General features: G+C 40.1%; 1 protein-coding gene across 4 annotated transcripts in view; it reads left to right on the top strand.

Moving 5' to 3' along the window:
* The window catches only part of PHYKPL (5-phosphohydroxy-L-lysine phospho-lyase), a 38,832-nt gene that overhangs the window by 9,919 nt on the left and 12,173 nt on the right, over nt 1–16,740 (top strand). The gene's annotated exons all lie outside the window — the stretch shown is intronic.

Below are 16,740 nucleotides of genomic sequence, written 5' to 3' on the forward strand. Positions count from 1 at the left end.
GGGGGCGGGGGGTGGGCGGGGGGGGGGGGGGGGGGGGGGGGGGGGGGTGGCTGGAGAGCTTTCCCTAAGTTCAGCGGCACTGAGAGAACATGCAGGGGGTGAGGGGAGCACGGTCATCAGCAGGGGCTTCCTCAGAAAGAGCTGAGGAGTCAGGACCCATCCTGACGTCAGTGACGAGCCATGACGAGCCATGACGAGCCATGGAAGGGTTTTAACTGGGGACAGATGAGGTCTGAAATACATTCGAGAAGGATCTCTGGTGATCAGTGTAGAGAAAGAACCAGAGGTGGGGAAACGGATCCAGAAGGATCTTGTCTAAGACAGGAAGACCCAAGTCTGGGCACAGGCCACAGGGAGGACATGGGCAGGGACAGCGTCGAGGGAAGAACTCACTATGACTTCTCAAAAAAGAGCCAGTTCAAATTGGGGCTGAAACATGTCAGGATTGGGCAAGGTGGGCAAAAGTTGGCAGAGGTCGTTAAGGGTGAGGGCTGATGGTTTGGCAAATCGTCACTTTGTGCCCAGGAGACACGCAGATAGAGCTCCTGCCCTGGACCAGACCTGTAGACACCTGACCTTGGAGGCGTGGACAGCTTGCATTCGGGGACAGCACAAGGGACGAGGGATGGGGGAGGGAGGGCGGAGAAGGGGTGTCCTGTGAGTGGGGCGTCTGGGGGAACAGGGAGGAGCAGCCCTCCTGTTCAGGAACAGGGAGCAGGAAGGAGTGTGTTGTGAGGGCTGAAAGACAGATCTGGGTTTTTATTTCTTTGGCTTAACCTGAAGTGCCCATAGTTAGATCATACAAACCGTGGTTCATGAAGACTCATCCTCTGTCCCTGCATGGTCCTCTCTTCATTAGCCAGCTATCCAGGTACTTTTGTTTATGTAATAAGCATCCAAGAAGCCATTATTCCAAATGAAAGTTAGGACCTGGACAGTAACCTGCATCTACCCGTATGGTTGCTCCCCAGTCCCATCTCATTGCCTCTGCCACCCCGGTAACCATCACCACGTTCATTATTTATTCTGGTTGTTTTTTTAACCTTATAAAACGTGTATCATGCTGTGTGTTGTCTTTGGAGATTTGTTTTTTTCACCTAACATTAAGTCACTAAGAATTGTCCACATTGTTTGTCACTGAAGTTTGTTGTTTCTTTAAGGGTATGTGTTTACTTTGAGAGAGACAGAGACATTGGGGGGGGGGGGGGGGGGGGACGGGGGGGGGGGGGGGGGGGGACACAGAGAGAGGGGTTGAGAGAGAATCCCAAGCAGGCTCCATACTGTCAGCACAGAGCCCAACTCAAAGCTTGAACTCATGAAACCTGAGATCATGACCTGAGCTGAAACCAAGAGTCAGACGCTTAACCGACTGAGCCACCCAGGCACCCCTGAAGTTTGTTTTGACTGCTTTATACTGTCCCCACCATATGAATGGGCCCTGGCTTATTTGTCCATTCCTCTTGATGTGCTCTGGGGTTGTCCCCATGTTTTTTGCTGCTATAAATAACTTTTATAAGTTTCTGTTGTACATGTGCAAAGAGTCTGTCTTAGGAATAGACCCTACAAGTGTAATTGCTAGGTCGTGGGGGTCTGTGTTCACCTCCATTTTAACAGATGATGACATCTGTTTTCCACAGTAGGTCACAAGTTAGCATCCTGCCTGTGGAGGGTAAGAGATTCTGTGGGTCTACTTCCTCTCAAATGCCTTTTAACATTTGCCGGGCAAGTAGGATTAAAATGGTAGCCCCTCATGTCAGGAAGTGGTCTTGATACGCCGTTCCCTGGTTTCAAATTACGTGAAACATCTCTTCATATGTTTTTAAGTTTTTATTTAAATTCTAGTTAACATACGGTATAATGTTAGTTTCAAGGGTACAATATAGTGATTCAGTGCTTCCATACAACACCCAATGTGACACCCATTGTGACAAGTGTGCTCCTTAATCCCCATCACCTATTTCCCCCACCCCCACCCACCTCCCCTCTGATAACCTTCAGTTTGTTCTCTTTAGTTAAGAGTCTGTTTCTTGGTTTGTTTCTCTCTCTCCCTTTTTTCCCCCTTTGCTTGTCTGTTTTGTTTCTTAAAGTCCACATAGGAGTGAAGTCATAGTCATATGGTATTTGTCTTTCTCTGTGACTAACTTATTTCGCTTAGCATTATATTTTCTAGCTCCATCCATGTTGTTGCAAATGGTGAGATTTCATTCCTTTTTATGGCTGAATAACATTCCATTGTTTATATATACCACATCTTCCTTATCCGTTCATCAGTCGATAGACACCTGGGCTGCTTCTATATCTTGGCTATTGTAGATAATGCTGCTATAAACATAGGGTACATGTAACCCTTTGAATTAGTGTTCTTAATATTCTTTGGGTAAATACTCAGTAGTGCCATCGCTGGATCATAAGGCAGTTCTCTTTTTAACTTTTTGAGCAAACTCCATACTGTGGCTGCACCAGTTTGCATTCCCAACAGTGCACAAGGGTGCCTTTTTCTCAACATCCTCACCAACACCTGTTATTTCTTGTGTTGTTGACTTTAGCGTTCTGACAGGTGTGAGGTGATATCTGATTGTAGTTTTGATTTGCATTTCCCTGGTGTTAAGTGACAGTAAACATCTGTTCATGTGCCTGTTGGCCATCTGGATGTCTTCTTTGGAGAAATTTCCGTTAGTGTCTTCTGCCCATTTTTTAATTGCATTATTTGTTTTTTGAGTGTTGAGTTATATTAGTTCTTTATAGATTTTGGATATCTTCGTATGTTTATTGGCCATGTGTTTCCTTTTCTGCAAAATGCCTGTTTTTTCTTTTGCCCATTTTTTGATTGAGTTACTAGAGCTTTTCTTACTTATTTGCAGGAGTTTTGTGTGCCTGTGTATATGCATTTGTGTATGTGTATATATGCATTTGTGTGTGTGTGTGTGTACACAGGGGCACACACACACGTATTCTTGATACTGGCCTTTTGTCAATTGTGTAGGTTGTGAATATGTTCATCCCATTTATAACTTGCCTTTCACTTCTTTTACATATTTTTTGTTGAACCACAGTTTTTAATTTTAGCATGGACTACATCAATCTTTCCTTTAATAATTCTTTTTGTGTCTCATTTCAGAGATCTCTCCCTACCGCTAAAGTCTACAAGGTATTCATCTACAGTTTCTGTCAGGTATCTTAACATTTTTTTTTTTGACATATAAGCCCTTAGTCCACCTGGAGGTGATTTTTGTACATGGTGTGAAACAGGAATCACATTTCATCTCTGTGAATGTGAATAACATGTTTTTAGCTTCCTTTGTTCCCCCGCTGATCGGACATGCTACCTGCATTACGTAACCAGAGTTCATATGCACACAGGTGTGTTTCCAGGTTTTTCTTTCTGTTCTTCTAGTCAGTTTGTCTATCTGTTGCTCTACCACATTGCCTTATTACTAGAACTTCTTAATGAGCTGTATGTCTGGTAGAAAAGTTCTCCTCTGACCTGTTTTTTCCTTCTTCAGAAGTGTTCTGGCCATCCTGGCCCTTTACTATTTCACTGATGTTTTATTTTAAAGTTATCTTTAAACAGGAAAAACCCTGTTGGAATTTTGATAGGGAAATCACTTGAATCTGTAGATGAATTTGAAACAAAAATTGATGTATATTATTGAATCTTGCTACCCATGAACATGGCATACCTCTCCATGTTTTATAAATTCCCCCACAGAGATCTTACACATTATTAAATTTATTCCTAGATATTTGAAACTTTCTATCATAAAAGATGACCTCTCTTTATCTGTATACTCTTTGCTGCTGCTGTATAAAATATGGACTTTTGTATATTAATTTTTTTATCCATTCTCATGCTAAACTGTTCTATCACTTCTAGTAATTTATAGGCAGACCTTTTCTTCTTTGTTCCTATGTAAAAAATCATATCCTCTCAAAAAAATGGCAGTTGTTTGATTATACTGGGTGAGACTTCCAATACATAGTTGACAACCAATGGTGACAGTGGGCATACTTGTCCAGTTTATAGGAATATTTATAATACTTGTCCATCAAGGATGATATTTGGTATAGATTTTCATTTCATCTCTTTTTTAATGTTTTTGGGGTTTTTTTGGGTGTTTTTTTTTTTTTTTTTTTGAGAGAGAGAGAGAAGAGTGCAAGGAGGGGAGGGGCAGAGAGAGGGAACACAGAATCTGAAGCAGGCTCCGGGCTCCAAGCTGTCGTAGTAGAGCCCGATGAGGGGCCCAAACCCACGAATCCTGAGATCATGACCTGAGCCAAGTCGGACGCTTAACTGACTAAGCCACCTAGGTGCCCCTAACAAAAATTAATTTAACACTAATTTTCGTAACATTAATTATTCATATTTCCAGGTTTTAATTTCTATCCAGTAAATATTAATAGATATAACCTGTATAAACAGAAGCTCTTTGGGTTCCTCAATAATTTTTGAGAGTGTAAAGGGATTCTAAGTTCTACAATGTGAGGGCTGAGGCACCTGGGTGGTTCAGTTGTTAAGCCTCTGACTCTTGATTTCTGCTCAAGTCATGATCTTAGTTGTGAGACTGAACCCCACGTTGGGCTCCATGCTGAGCATGAAGCCTGCTGGGGATTCTCTTTCTCCTTCTCTCTCCCTCCCCTGCTCACGTGCACTTACATGCTCACTCTCTCAGAAAAATTAATTAATTAATTAAATTTAAAGTGAGGACCACTGCAATATTCAGCTCTAGGTTTTTCAAAAATACAGCAGAGTATTGTTAACTGTGGTAACCATTCTGTACATTATGCCCCCAGAACTTATTTATTTTGTAATTGGAAGTTTGTAACTTTAGACCAACTTCACTAATTTTGCCCAACCCCCACCCTCTCACCTCTGGCAACTACCAATATGTTCTCTGTATCTAAGAGTTCCATCTTGGGTTTGTTTTTTGCTTTTAGTTTTGATTCCACAAATAAGTGAGATATATTATTTGTCTTTCTCTGTCTGACTTATGTCACTTAGCATAATGTCCTCAAGGTACAGGGTATGTTGTCACAAATGGCAAGATTTCCTTCTTTTTTTTAAGGTGGGATAATATTCCATTGTGAATATATACCACATTTTCTGTATCCATTCAACCATGAGTGGACATTTAGATTGCTTCTCTGTCTTAGCTATTGAAAATTGTGCTGCAAGAAACATGGTGGGGTGCAGATATCTCTGAGATAGTGTTTATGTTTCCTTTGGATAAATACCCAGAAGTGGAATTGCTGGATCATATGGTAGTTCTTTTTTTTTTTTAATAGTTATTCATTTGGGGGAGAGTGCAAGCAGGGGAGGGGCAGAGAGAGGGGGACAGAGGACCCGAAATGGGCTCTGCACTGACAGGCTGACAGCAGCAAGCCTGATGTGGGGCTCTAACTCATGAACCACGAGATCGTCACCTGAGCGGAAGTCAGAGGCTCAACCGACTCAGACACCCAGGTGCCCCTGATCATTCTAGTTTTAATTTTTGAGGAACTTCTGTTCGGTTTTCCATAGTGGTTCCCCCTATTTGCATTCCCACCAACAGTACACAAAGGTCCCCTTTTCTCCACATCCTCACCAACGTTTGCTATTTCTTATCTTCTTGGTAATAGCCATTCTCCCAGGTACGAGGTAATACCACAGTTTTGATTTACATTCCCCTGATGACTGGTGATGTTGGGCACCTCTTTGTGTACCTGTTGGCCATCTGTGTGCCCTCTTGGGAAAATGTCTGTTCAGATCTTTTAATGCCCATTTTTTAATCATATTGTTTGCTTTTTGGCTATTGAGTTGTGTGTATTCTGTATATATTTTGACTATTAGCTCCTTATCAAATACATGATTTGCAAATATTTTCTCCCATTTGGTCAGTTGCCTTTTCATTTTGTTGATGGTTTCCTCCGCTGTGCGGATGCTTTTTAGTCTGATGTAGTCCCACTCGTTTATTTTGTTGCCTTTGCTTTTGGTGTTAAATCCAGAAAATTGCCAAGACTGGTGTCAAGGAACTTATCAGGTATGTTATCTTCTCAGAGTTTTATGGTTTCAGGTCTTATATTCAAATCTTTAATCCATTTTGAGTTAATTTTCGCGTATGGTGTAAAACAGTAGTCAATTTTCCAGGAATTGAATCTTTATCACAAAGAGTAATCTTTTCCATTCCTAATAATGATGTTGGGTCTTAAATCATATTTTATCTGATATGAGTCCACCTTTCAGTCAGCTTTAGATGTGTTTCTTTTATTGAATATATATCTAGAATTTGGGGGGTTTTGGTGTAAATTTGTTAATATTTTACTTTAAAAGTGATTACTTAAGACAATTTAAATTTAATGTAATTATTGGTATATTTAGGCCTGTTGCTAACATCTTCATTTATAATTTCAGTTTATCATGCTTTTCTCTTTTTTTTTTTATTTATTTTTTATTTTTTTTTAACGTTTATTTATTTTTGAGACAGAGAGAGACAGAGCATGAATGGGGGAGGGTCAGAGAGAGGGAGACACAGAATCTGAAACAGGCTCCAGGCTCTGAGCTGTCAGCACAGAGCCCAACGCGACACTCGAACTCACGGACCGTGAGATCATGACCTGAGCCGAAGTCGGCCGCTTAACCGACTGAGCCACCCAGGCGCCCCATGCTTTTCTCTTTTAATAGTATCTGTATTAAAAGTATTCCATCTCAAATCATTTTCAGTGTAAGCCTTTATATTGCAGAACTTCTGCGATCTTGTGTGCCTAAGAATATTTTTTATCAGGGCCTTATATTTAAATATTTTAGCTAGGGGGTATCTGGCTGGCTCAGTTGGTGGAATATGCAACTCTTGATCTCAGGGTTGTGGGTTTGAGCCCCATGTGGGGTGTCGAGATGACTTAAATAAACAAACTTTAAATAAAAATTCAGTGGTTTTTAGTGTACTCACCAAGTTGTACCACCATCAGTACTGTCTTAATTCTGGAACATTTCCATCACCCAGAAAGCAGGCCCATACCCGTTAGCAGCTACTCCCTGTTGCCTTCCCTCTGTAAGTCCTGGCAGTCGCTGTCCTTTCTATCTCAATGGATATGTCTGTTCTTATAAATGTATTTCATATAAATGAAATCACACATGTGGCCTTTTGTGTCTGACTTCTGTCACATAGAATAATATTTTCAAGGTTCATCCATGTTATAGCATGAATCAGTACTTCATTCTCTTTTGTGGATGAATAATAATTCCATTGTATGAATAATGCCACATTGCATTTTTCCATTCTTCCATTAATCAACATTTCCCCTTCTTGGCTCTTATGAATAATGCTGCAGTGAACTTGTATGTACATATGTTTGTTTGGACATATATATTCAGTTCTACTGAGTAGCCACCTGTGAGTAGACTTGCTGGATCGTATGGCAACCCTAGGTTTAACTTTTTGAGAAATGACAGACTTTGTCCAAGCAGCTGTACCACTTTACATGCCCGCCCACAATGTATAGGGGTTCCAATTTCTCCATATCCTCTCCAGAATTGTTATTTTCTGTCTTTTATGATAGCCATCCTAGTGAGTGTGAAATAGTACTTCATTGTGGTTTGCATTTCCCTCATGGCTAGTGATGCTGAGCATCTTTTTATATAGTTAATTGACCATTTATATATTCTTTAGGAAATGTCTACTCATTGTCCTTTGCCCATTTTTTTAATTGGGTTACTTATCTCTTTTTGCTGAGTTGTAAGAATCTTTAATTTTTAAAAAGTTTTTATTTTAGAGCATGCATAACTGGGTGAGAGGGGCAGAGAGAGAGAGAGAGAGAGAGAGAGAGAGAGAGAGAATCTTCAGCAAGGTCCATGCTCAGTGCAGAGCCTGATGCAGGGCTCAATACCATGACCCTGGGATCATGACCTGAGCTGAAATCAAGAGTTGGATCCTCAGGGTGCCTGGATGGCTCATCAGTTAAGCATCCATCTTTGGCTTAGGTCATGATCCCGTAGTTTGTGAGTTCGAGCCCCGTGTCAGGCTCTATGCTGACAGCTCAGAGCCTGGAGCCTGCTTTGGATCCTGTGTCTCCCTCTCTCATTGCCCCTCCCCCACTCACGTTCTCTCTCTCTCTCTCTCTCTCTCTCTCTCAAACATAAATAAACATTTAAAAAAAATTTTTTTAAGTTGGATGCTCAACCTACTGAGCCACCCAGCACCCTAAGAATTAGATACATATCCTAGGTACTAGATCCTTATCAGATAGATAATTTGGAAATATTTTCCCCCATTTCTGACTTGTTTTTCACTTTCTTGGTAGTCTCCTCTGAAGCACAGAGTTTTTAATTTTGAGGGAGTCCAATTATTTTTTTGCTTGTGAGTGCCTTCAAGTCATATCTCACAAACCACTGATGAATCAAAGGTCATGAAGATTTACACCTTTGCTTTCTTCTAAGAATTTTATGATTTTAGCTCTTACATTTAGGTCATTGGTTTATTTTGAGCTAATATTTTGCATATGGTATGAGGTAGGGGTAACTTGACTCTTTTGCATGTGGATATCTTGTTGACTCAACACCATTTGCTGAAGATTATTTTTATCCTTGGGGCACCTGGGTAGCTCAGTTGGTTGAGCATCCAACTTCAGCTCAGGTCATGATCTCGCAATTTGGGAGTTCAAGCCCCACATCAGGCTCACTGCTGTCAACGCAGAGCTCGCTTCAGATTCTCTGTCCCCTTCTCTCTGCCCCTCCCCCACTTGTTTATTTAAAATATTTAAAACATATTTTTTAAAAAGACTATTTTTACCCCATTGAATGGTCTTGACGCCCCTGTCAAAGTTGACCAGCAACAAAACCTAAAATAACTAAATAGGATTACATCTATAATCAAAAAGCTTGTATACAGAGAAGGAAACTATCAACAAAACAAAAAGGTGGCATACTGAATGGGAAAAGGTATTTGCAAATCATACATCCAGGAAGGGGTTAATACCCAAAATATGTAAAGAACTTACACAACTTAATAATTAAAAAAAAAAAAAGTTGAAAAATGAACAGAAGCCTTGAATAAACATTTTTCCGAAAAAGACCTACTACAGATGGCCAACAAGCACATGAAAAGATACTGAACACCACTCATCATCAGGGAAATGCAAATCAAAACCACAATGAGGTATCTCCTCACACCTATCAGAATGGCCTTTATCAAAAAGATGAAAAATAACAGGTGTTGGCGAGGATGTGGAGAAAAGGTGTTGATGGGAATGTACATTGGTGCAGTCACTATGGAAAGCAGTACAGAGGTTTCTGGAAAAAAAAAAAAAAAAAACTTAAAATAGAGCTACCATATAACCCAGCAATTCCACTTCTAGGAATTTATCTGAAGAAAATAAAAACATCAATCTGAAAAGAACTATCCACTGCTGTGTTCATCATGCGTTATTTGCAAGAACCAAGATAGGAAAGCAGCCCAAGTGTTCGTCAATTTGTGAATGGGTAAGGAAGACGTGGTATATGATGTACACAGTGCGATATTACTCACCCATAGAAAAGAATGAAATCTTGCCACTTGTGACAATAAGGATGGAGCTAGAGAGTACTGGGCTAAGTGAAACAAATCAGAGAACGACACATACCATATGATTTCACTTTTACGTGGACTCTGAAAAAACAGTTGATACTGAGTTTTTATATAGTTTGGGTATTAAGCCCTTATGAGATCTCTTATTTGCACATCTTCTTCCATTTAGTAGGTTTCCTTTTCGTTTTGTTTATGATTTCCTTCACTGTGCAAAAGTTTTTCAGTTTGATGTAGTCCGAATGGTTTATTTTTGCTTTTGTCGTCCTTGCCTGGACAGATCCAAAAAGATAAATGTCCAAGAGTTTACTGCCTGTTTTCTTCTGGGAGTTTTATGGTTTTAGGTCTTATATTTAAGTCTTTAATGCATCTTGAGCTTATTTTTATATATGATGTAAGAAAGTGGTCCAGTTTCATTCTTTAGCATGTAGCTGTCCAGTTTTCCTAACACCATTTATTGAATACACTGTCTTTTCTCCATTGTATGTTCTTGCCTCCTTTGTCATAGATTAATTGGCCAAATAAGTGTGGGTTTATTTCTGGACTCTATTTTGTTCCATTTGTCTACGTGTTTGGTTTTGTGCCAGTGCCATGTTGTTTTAATTACTATAAATTGTATCATTTGAAATCTGGGAGTATGATTGATACCTCCTGCTTTGTTCCTTTTTCTCAAAGTTCCTTTGGCTATTGGGAGTCTTTTTAGGATTATTTGTTCCAGTTCTGTGAAAAAAATGTCACTGGGTATTTTGATACGGATCGCATCAAATCCATAGGCTGCTTTTGGTAGTATGGACATGGGAATAATATTAATTCTTCCAACCCATGAGCACAGTATATCTTTCCATTTATTTGTGTCATCTTCAATTTCTTTCATCAGTGTCTTACAGTTTTCAGGGGACAGCTGTTTCATCTCCTCAGTTAAATTTATTCCTAATTATTTGTTGATGCAATTGTAAACGGGATGGTTTCCTTAATTTCTGCAATAATTTGCTACTAGTATATAGAGACACAAGATTTCTGTTTATTTTGCATCCTTCAACTTTACTGAATTCCTTTATGCTAATAGTTTTGGGGTGCAGACTTGAGAGTTTCTTATATTGTAGTAGGTCATCTGTACATCATGACCGTTTTACTCCTTCTTTCTAATTTGGATGTCTTTTATTTCCTTTTCTTGCCTGATTGCTGTGGCTAGGACAGTGTTCAATAAAAGTGGCAGGAGGGAGTATCCTTGTCTTCTTGAGGAAAAGCTTTCAACGTTTCACTATTGTGTATGATGTTGGTTGTGGGTTTGCCATGTATGCCCTTTTTTGTGTTTGAGGTATGTTCTGTCTGTACCCACCTTTTGTAGAGATTTTATTATGAATGGATTTTGAATTTTGTCAAATGCTTCTTCATCTCTTGACTGGATGATTTTTATCCTTTGTTTTGTTAATGTGGTGTATGTATCACATTGAATGATTTGCAGATATTGAACCATCCTTGCATCCCAGAAATAAGTCCCATGTGATCATGGTGTATGAGCTTTAATGTATTAGTTGAATTTGGTTTACTAGTATTTTGTTAAGCATTTTTGCATCTTATGTTCATCAGGGATATTGGCTTGTAATTTTCGTTTTTTTACAGTGTCTTTGGGTTAGGTATCATGGTAATGCTGGCCTCATGAGCATAAATAAGTGTTCCTTCCTTTTCAGTTTTTTGGAATAAACTGAAAAGTTTCAGAAAGATAGGTATTAACTCTTTAAATGTTTGGTAGAATTCACCTATGAAGCTGTCTGGTCCTGGACTTTTGGTTTGGGGGAGTTTTCTTTGTTTTCGTTTTTGTTTCTTTACTGATTGAAATTCATTACTAATAATCATCTGTTCAGATTTTTGTTTTATTCCTGATTCAGTCTTGGAAGATTGCATGTTTCTAGGAATTTATTTATTTCTTCTAGGTTGTCCAATTTAATGGCATATAATTGTTCATGAAAATCTTTTATGATCCTTTATATTTCTGTGGTATTGGTTGTAACTTCTCTTTCACTTCTAATTTTATTTGGTCCTCTCTCTTTTTTCTTGACAAGTCTGACCAAAGGTTTTTCAATTTTGTTTATTAAAGAACCAGCTCTTAATTTCATTGATTTTTTTTTTTTTGTCGTTAGTCTTTATTTACTTCTGTTCTGATCTTTATATTCTTCCTTCTACTGACTTTTGACTTTATTCTTTTTTTTTTTAAGCTCCTTTAGGTGTGAGCTCAGATTGTTTAAGATTTTTCCGGTTTCTTAGGGGCAGCTGGGTATCTTCATTGGTTAAGTGTCTGACTTCAGCTCGGGTCATGATCTCACAGTCCAGGAGTTCGAACCCCATGTTGGGCTCTGTGCTGACAGCTCAGAGCCCGGAGCCTGCTTCTGATTCTGTGTGTATCTCTCTCTGCCCCTCCCCTGCTTGCATTCTGTCTCTCTTTCTCAAAAATAAACATTAAAAAATATGTATTTAAGATTTTTCCAGTTTCTTGATATGGACCTGTGTCACTATACTGCCCTGTTAAAACTGCTTTTGCTATTTCCCATAGATTTTGGAGCATTGTTTTTTCATTTTTGTCACAGGTATTTTCTTATTTCCTCTTTGATTTATTAATTAACCTATTGGTTGTTTAGTAGCATCTTGTTTCGCCTCCATGTGTTTGTATTTCTTCCATTTCCTTTATTGTCAGTGATTTCTCCTTTCACACTGTTGTGGTTGGTAAGTGTGATTTCATTCATCTTCAATTTATTAGACTTGTTTTGTGGCCTTGTGATCTGTACTGGAGAATGTTCCATGTGCACTTATTCTGGGGTGCCTGGGTGGCTCAGTCCGTTAAGTGTCCAACTTCAGTTCAGGTCATATTCTCACAGCTGGTGAGTCTGAGACCTGTGTCAGGCTCTGTGCTGACAGCTCAGAGCCTGGAGCCTGCTTTGGGTTCTGTGTCTCCCTCTCTCTCTGCCCCTGCTTCGCTCACATTCTGTCTCTATCTCTCAAAAATAAAAATGTTAAAAAAATTTTTTTAAATGATCCCTTTTATCATTATATTATGCTCTTCTTTATCTCTTATTTCAATCTTTGTTTTAAAGTATATTTTGTCTGATATAAGTATTGCTACCTTTTTGCTTCTATTTGCATGGATTATCTTTTTTCCATCTCTTTACTTCCAGTTTGTATGTTAAGTCTGAAGTGAGTCTCTTGTAGCCAGCATATAGATGAGTCCTGGGTTTGTTCCTTTGTTTAATCCATTCAGCTACCCTGTGTCTTTTGACTGGATCATTGAGTCCATTTACGGTTGTAGTGATTATTGATAGCTATGTATTTACTGCCATTTTCTTTTCTGCTGGTTTTGCAATTCTCTATTGCTTCTTCTCTTGCTTTCTTGTGCTTTGATGACCTTCCTTAGTGTTATGCTTAGATTCCTTTCTGGGTTTTTTTTTTTGTGCATCTATTATAGGTTTTGGGTTTGTGGTTACCATGAGATTCATATATAACAAGCTGTGTATAGCAGTCTGTTGTAAATTGGTAGTTAAGTTCAAACTCATTCTAAAAACATTATATTTTGGGAGCACCTGGATAGCTCAGTCAGTCAAGCACTGGACTTTAGCTCAGGTCATGATCTCACGGTCCATGGGTTCAAGCCCTGCATCGAGCTGTGTGCTGACAGCTCAGAGACTGGAGCCTGCTTCGGATTCTGTGTCTCCCTCTCTCTCTCTCTCTGCCCCTCCCCCACTCACACTGTCTCTAAGGAAAAAAAAATGTTTTTTAGTTACATTTTTACTCCACTCCCCCCCACACGCACATTTTATGGTTTTGATGTCACATTTTCACCATTTTATAAGTGGTTGTTCCACTACTTTTTCTATGTTTGCCTTTACCAGTGAGGGTTTTTTTTTTTCTCATATTTCCTTATTTCTAGTTACTGTCTTTTCTTTTCTGCTTTAAAAAGTCCCTTTAGGGGCGCCTGGGTGGCTCAGTCGGTTGAGCGTCCGACTTCGGCCCGGGTCACGATCTCGCGGTCCGTGAGTTCGAGCCCCGCGTCAGGCTCTGGGCTGATGGCTCAGAGCCTGGAGCCTGCTTCCGATTCTGTGTCTCCCTCTCTCTCTGCCCCTCCCCCATTCATGCTCTATCTCTCTCTGTCTCAAAAATAAATAAACGTTAAAAAAAAATAAAAAGTCCCTTTAATATTTTTTGTGAAGCCAGTATAATGGTGACGAACTCCTAGCTTTTGCTGACCAGGAAATTCTTTTACCTCTACTTATACTCTGAATGATAACCTTGCCAGGCAGAGTATTCTCGGTCATAAGGTTTTGTTTGTTGGTTTGTTTTTCCCTTTCAGCACTTTGAATATATTATACCACAGCCTTCTGACCAACAAAGTTTTTTTTTTCCTTTTTTTTTAATGTTTATTTTTGAGAGGGAGTGTTCACGCAAGCATGAGCAAGGGAGGGGCAGAGAAGGGGGGCGGACAGAGCCAAACCAGGCTCCTCTGTCCTGGATCCAAAGCAGGCTCCGTGCTGACGGCAAAGAGCCTGATGTGGGGTTCAAACTCACGAGCCATGAGATCATGACCTGAGCTGAAGTTGGATGCTTATAATCAACTGAGTCACCCAGGAGCCTCTGACCTACAAAGTTTCTCCTGAAAATTAGCTGATAGTCTTATCAGTGTTCCCTTACTACTTGCTTTTCTCTTGCTGCTTTTTTTCATGTCTTTTATTTTTTTATTATTTCTTAAAGTTTATTTATTTTGGGGGCACCTGGGTGGCTCAATCAGTTAAGTGGCCAACTCTTGGGTCGGCTCAGGTCATGATCTCATGGTTCGTGAATTTGAGCCCTGCAGCTCTGTGCTGCTCTGTGGAGCTCTGTGTTCCACAGCTCTGTGCTCACAGTGTGTAACCTGCTTGGGATTCTCTCTCCTCTTCTCTCTCTGCCCCTCCCCTGCTCACACTAGCTCACTTGCTCTCTCTCAAAAATAAAAAAAAATATTAAAAATTTTTTTTAAATGTTTATTTTTGAGAGAGAGAGCAGGAGCAGGGGAGAGGCAGAGAGAAAGAGAGGGAGAGAGTCCCAAGCAGGCTCCACACTGTCAGCATGGAGTGCAGCACAGGGCTCGAACCCACAAACTATGAGATCACGACCTGAGCCAAAACCAAGAGTTGGATGCTTAACTGACTGAGCCACTCAGGTGCCCCATCTCTTGCTGCTTTAAGATTCCCACTGTCTTTACTTTTTGACATTTTAATGATAACATGTCTTGGTGTGGGTCTCTTTGGGTTCATCTTATTTTGGACTTGTGCTTTCTGGACTTGTATGTCTTGGTTAGGCAAGTTTTCAGCCTTAATTCTTCAAATAGGTTTTCAGTCTCTTTTACTCTCTCCTCTCCTTCTGGGACCCCAGTATGTGAATGTTAGTACACTTGATGTTGTCCCAGAGGCCCCTTAAATGATCTTGTTTTTTAATTCTTGTTTCTTTTTACTGTCCCAGTTAAGTGGTCTCCACTACCGTCTTCCAGATCACTGATCCATTCTTCCGTATCATCTAGTCTACGTTTATTCCCTCTAGTATATATTTCCTTTTCCTTATTGTATTCTTCAGCTCTGATTGCTTTTTTATTTTCTGTCTCTTGGTTTAAGTTCTCACTGTGTTTATCCATTCTTCTCCCCAAGTTTGGTAAGCATCTTTCTGACCATTACTTTGAACTCTTTATTGGGTATATTGCTATCTTGATTTTATTTAGTTCTTTTTCTCAGGTTTTGTCTTGTTCTTTGATTTAAAACATATTTCTCTGTCTCATTTTGCACGACTGTCTGCGTTTTTTAAATTTTTTTTTAATGTTTTTACTTATTTTTGAGACAGAGAGAGACAGAGCATGAGCAGGGGAGGGGCAGTGAGAGGGGGAGACACAGAATCTGAAGCAGGCTCCAGGCTCTGAGCTGTCAGCACAGAGCCTGACGCGGGGCTCGAACTCACGGAGTGTGAGATGGTGACCTGAGCAGAAGTCGGACGCTCAACCAACTGAGCCACCCAGGTGCCCCTGTCTGCATTTGTTTCTATGTATTAGGTAGTTCAATTACCTCCCTGTCTTGAAGGAGTGGCCTTACATAGATGTCCTGTGGGGCCCAGAAGAGCAATTCCTCCTGGCCACCAGAGCCAGGTGCTCCATGGGTGTTCCCTGTGTAGGCTACGTGCACCCTTGTGTTGTGGCAGGCCTGCACCTCCTGTGGGCACACTGTCAGGTGGAGTTGGCCCCCTGCCTGGCTGGCATTGCTGTAAGCCTGCTAGTGCGAGGCCCCCAGGTGCCCAGGTTCTAGGCTGTTGTTTGTGGGAACTTATTACTAATTTTTTCTTTTTACTTGCTGTAGGTCTTTTCTTTCTTGAGAGAGAGAGAGAGAGGGAGGGAGCACACACTAGCAGGGGAGGGACAGAGGGAGAGAGAGACTCTTAAAGGAGGCTTCATGCTGAGCGCAGAGCCTGACGCAGGGCTCAATCTCACAACCATCAGATCATGACCTGAGCCAAAATCAAGAGTCAGACACTTAACCGACTGAGCCACCCAGGTCCCCATACTTGCTATATGTCTCTTACATTTTCTGTTTCTTTTAGAGTCGATGTCAGTAGTTTTCATCTTTTAAGAATTTGTGCATTTCATCTCCGCTGTCTAGCTCACTGACATACATTTTTTCATATTCTTCCCTTATAATCCTTTTTACTTCTTTAAGATTGGTAGTGATGGGTCCTCTCATTCCTAATTTTAGACATTTGAGTATTTATCTTTGGCAGTCTAGTTGAGGTTGGTCAATTTTATTTATCTTCTCAACCAACTTTTGATTTTTTTTTTTCTGTTGTTTTTCTTTATTTCCATGTATTTCCACTCCAATCTTTAGGATTCCCTTCCTTCTGCTTGCTTTTGGTTTTGATTGCTCTTTTTTGTAGTTTCTTAGTGGGGGGGGGGGAATTAGATTATTCGAGATCTGTTTTCTAACACATGTAATTACAGACATAAATCTTCATGTAATTACTACTTTCACTGCATCCCGTAAATTTTGGCATGTTGTGTTTTGTCATTAACCTGTATTTTTATTTTCTATTTTTTTAATGTTTTAGTTACTTATTTTGAGGGGGGGAGGGGCAGAGAGAGAGGGAGAGAGAGAATCCTAAACAGACTCTGATGCAGGCTCCATCTCACAAACCATGGCATTCACATGTA

The sequence above is a fragment of the Panthera uncia genome (genome assembly GCF_023721935.1).
Source record: "Panthera uncia isolate 11264 chromosome A1 unlocalized genomic scaffold, Puncia_PCG_1.0 HiC_scaffold_17, whole genome shotgun sequence".
NCBI classification, from domain to species: Eukaryota; Metazoa; Chordata; class Mammalia; order Carnivora; family Felidae; genus Panthera; species Panthera uncia.